The following is a 4,867-nucleotide window of genomic DNA, read 5'->3' as shown; positions in this document are numbered from 1 at the left end:
GCTTTCAGTTGTGAAGAATTGTGTACTGTTTTTAGGTAGATTCAGGTAAGATCTTACTTATTCTTTCATGAACACAACTCTTTTAAACCTTTTTTTTTCTTTTCATCTTCTCGAGGAGGATGTGTTTCTTCCTTCTGTATTTTCTACTTGATTTTCTTGCTAATCATATATGTGGATAACATATACATAGCTTTCTTTCTCAGAGTTGAATATATGAATATGTCATGCCTTATGCTATTTTTAAATTTTTGATCTGTTAATAACCAATCTAAAACTTGGTATGATCATTATGATGGTTAGAAGTTATATGTTTGTGCTAATTTTGTTATTTATTCTAGGTTTTTTGGATTTTTTTTAATTATTTTGGATTTTATTTTAATTTTAAATCTTTAAATGTTTTCTAGTAGTGATAGGAGTTTTTCTGTTCTATTTATAAAGATCCTGCATGTAAACCTTAAATGAAACATATATGTTATTATTTAAAGTTCACATCTGCAATCTTTTTCAGTCATAAAATCTTCAATGTTTTTTGTATTGTTGTCATCTTTATAGCTTCCAACTGCATCACATTAACAGTTAGAAAGTTAAACCCAAGAGCAGCTTATCATATACTGTAAACTCTAATTCTTGACTTTTTTACGGTTAAGGTGTTGATATATAAATATCCTTTTATCTTTCGCACTTTTGGCTGTAGATTTCTTATATATCTCACTCAAGAGTTAAGAATTAGTTCTCATTATGAGGAGCTGTTCGAAAAAATTAATTTTTCTGGCCTATTTAGTTTTCATAATGCTAACATATATGCAAAGAGTCAACCTTTACTTCCCCATTCCATACGGCTAAGCTTCCCAAGGAAGAGGTAAGACTTTTGTCACTGAGCGCACAACCTTGTTTCATTGTGCCATTTGAATAGAAAAGGATATTGAAGAAAAAATAATTATTATCCAGCTCTTGTGGGGGACTTGTTTTGTTGATATAGTGGAATAATCAGATAGTTGGCTTGGCAAAAGGTTCATGAAACTTATGTGATATCCATATTTAAAGATGGGAAGTTTCTAACTTGTTGCTAAATGGGAAACATCTTAGTATATTTAGAGATTTCTTCTTTAAGAATAAATGTTCTATTACCTCCACGAGCTTCAAATTTATAGAATTGCTTGTGCACAAGCTGCGGGAAAGGCTTACAATTTACCTGATACATTGCACAAATTTGTGAAAGGTTTACAGAATCATGAGGTTCTCTAGTCCTCTGTTGATTATGCTTTGATCATAGGTCGTTTGAACCTTCAACCTTGTATATGCTTGGCTGCCCTGCTTTTGGTAGGTTTTAACATCATGCCCATTTTCCCTAGACACGGTATACAAGCCATCTCTATTGCCTCTCTCGCTCTTTTTCTAGTGACCCTCACTGTCGAAAGTCTATGAGCTTCTCAAAGAAAATATCATGATTCTAAAACACCAGTTTTTCCACAATGTCAGAGAAAGGCCTCTGACAAATCTTGGAAATAAAAGAATGGCCTGTTGATGTGTTGCTGCATCAAGAAATGGAAGTTGAAGAGGGGAAAAAGAGAGATTGAGATAGGACAGATTTAATACCAGTTTTTCAATCAGCCGTGACTTTTATATCCCACAGACTTATAATGGCATCGCAATTCAAGCCCCTGCAAGACATAAACTATAGCCACTAAGTTTCCATGATAGCCACGGCAACACAAACTTAATCTGGAAAAATAAGTTTGTGGAGCGGAATTTTGATGAAGTCAAATTCCAGCCCCTGAAGCAAAAGTCAGAGACACCAGGTTCCCATGAAGATCACATATAGATTCAAATAAGCTGGGGAGAATAAGATATCAGAGCCAAACCACCAATTCACATGTTCTTTTTGCACCTTGTTTTGCAAGAGCATCTGCCATGAAATTACCCTCCCTTGGGACATGATAGGACTTTACCAAACACAAAGTAGAAAAATAATAAAATTGAACCAAACAACATTTTTTAAACCTAATTTTGGGAGATTTAATGGTCAAGTGAATGACAAATTAGCTTCCACAGACACCTAGTTGTAGAATCATATGGAAATTTTTTAGCAAATTGGATCTTTTGTTATTGCTTTTTTAAATTATTAATCTGGTTTGACATGACTATATCTTCTCTGCAACTTAAATTTATCCTACTAGTTCATGAAAGTATTTATTAGATCACAGAACTTTTAGTTTCTACAAGTTCATCCAATTTGTACCTCTACGGGGGCGATTGCATCATAGCAACAAGTTGCTTTTCTTGGATTTGAAAGGCTGATGGTGTAGAGGTTATAGCCGATGAACACAACTGCAACATGTAGTCCAGTAGGAAATATAACACTTTTTTTACATGTAGATTTTCGAAACTCATATTGATAATGGATTAAGAATGCATGTTACAGATAAAAAGGAAAAAAAAAATGATTCCATATAGCAGTTCATTCTATACATCTACTGTATGTGAATTTGTGATCAACTATTGATGCTTTCAGTTGGATCTTATTCTTTCATGAACACTGCTCTTTTAAATCTTTTTTTTTTTCATCTTCTCGAGGAGGATGTGTTTCCTCCTTGTGTATTTTCTACTTGATTTTCTTGGTAATCATATGTGTGGATAACATATAGCTTTCTTTCTCAAATTTGAATATATGAATATGTCATAGCTTATGCTATTTTTTAAAAAGTAACCAACGCAGACGAAGTGTCATCTACAAGCCCATATTTCACCCACCCCTATAATAACTGAAAAATCAAGTAATGTTTTTTTTTTCTCATAAAAACCTAATTTTTAAGTCATTTCAATCTAAGAATACATTTCTAACATCTTTAGAACACGTACAAACTAATTCATTAATTCATAATACCTAAAAAAGATCTAAAAAGCTAAAATTAAATTGGATTAGTTTTGATTTTCTCAACTTAAATTTGTTTTTAGGTAATATTGAGGCTCTAAAGGACCACTATCAATCCCCTTTCATTGCATGGGATTCATGGACATTAAAAAAAAAAAATATTTTGATGATTAGAAATAGCGTGAATAATAATTTTTTCTCTCATCGCTAGAATTCAACGACCTTCCTCTCTCCTTTCTCTAACCGAAACTAAAAATTAACACAAATGAATTTTTATATTAAAAGTGAAATTTTAAAACTTAAAAGGATCTAAATTGTATAAATTATGTTATTTTTAAATATTGAGGATCTAAGTGTATTTTTCACAAAATATTTAGCACGTGCCACCCATGTATGACATATTTTTTATTTTGGTCCCTTTATTCTAATTTCACACTTACCTAAAAAATCAAAAGCAAGCATTTAACCAGGACTTAATTTTCTAAAATAAGATTTTGAGAAACAAAATAAATTATTAAAAATAAACAATAGGTCCATAATATTTTGTGTGAAAAATGTTTCTCAGTAAAAGAAAAAAAGTCCACACTTTTGATATATATATATATATATATATATATATAGTATCATGATGCTGATTATATCAATTGAAAAGCTTCGCCACACATGATTATATATTCTCCTTGTAGTATAATGATTATTCTCTAGCCTTAGTAAAGAGTAAGATTTCCAGACAAAAAAAAAAAACATAAAGTGTTGTTAAATAAAAAAAAAAACATCGCATGGGATTTGTTTTAGATTTATTGTTTAAAGTTTCAATCTTAAATCATTTTAGTTAATTTTTATCGCAAAGATTTATAGCATGAAGTTTTGAGAGAAATGAGTGGAAAGATGGGTAATATTATAAGAAAATAAATTAAACCACATAATTTTCTTTGTCTGAAAGCTAAAACTAGAAATAGAAAATAAAGGAGAGAAAAATAAATCCTTAACATCTTTTTTTATATATTGTCTGATTGGTGTATGATTCCACTCATGTTCCCCATCCTTTTCATCATCTTTGTTTTTCTTCTTGTTGAGTTTTAGCCAGCCTGCGATGAAGGGTACGCTTTGTCTGCACAGTAGATCACAAAACAAGTGATTGAACCTACGAATTCTTGCACTTGAAATTACACTCTGGAATTCTTGCTCATGCTTTCTTTTTTATCCAAGTACTTACCATCCATGTCTTCTAAAAGCTTTCGAACCGGGTTCGTCTACAAGTACTTCTTTTCCGAAATATAATGCACTAAGTGCTTGTTTTCATCCGAAGAAAATTATAGTAAACAAAAATTCAGATTCAATGAAAAAGACATCGGCCAATGCTTATATAATTATTTTGGCCAATCATCTAGATGGTAAGTTAATAATAATAATTTAAGATTAAGAAGTTTGTTTTTTTTTTTTATAATCTAAATTTCAAAACCTTGATTATTCATATAATAACAGTTATTAATTTTAAAACCTATAAAATTAATTATGGTGTATGCAAGCTGGCCGGACATCTATAATGATAATTATAAATTTTGATCTTTTTGTTTAACCTTTTAATGCATACCATATGTTTATTATTAATTAATAATTAAGATAAAGATAATATAAAATGATTTAAATCCCAAATTTATTAACTAAGAATAATTACACGCTAATGATTGATTAAACTCATTTTTTTCTCAAATCCCATCTTCAGTATCTATATATCCCATCTTCACCTATACTGTGATGGCGGGAAAAAACACCATCTGCTACAAAAATCCCATTTTTGTAGCTATGTTTTTAAATTTTTATAGTTGATTAACGTAGAGGGTGTTTGGAATTATGTTTAAAAAAAAATAATGTTTTAAATAAATATATTGTAGCTATGTTTCTAAATTTTTATAGTTGATTAATTTAGGGAGTGTTTGTAACTGTGTTTTTTTTTTTAAATTAATATATTTTTGATATTTTTAAAATTAAAAA

The sequence above is a fragment of the Populus euphratica genome, unplaced genomic scaffold, assembly GCF_000495115.2.
Source record: "Populus euphratica unplaced genomic scaffold, PopEup_1.0 scaffold2856.1, whole genome shotgun sequence".
NCBI classification, from domain to species: Eukaryota; Viridiplantae; Streptophyta; class Magnoliopsida; order Malpighiales; family Salicaceae; genus Populus; species Populus euphratica.
Note: the sequence above shows the minus strand (reverse complement) of the source record.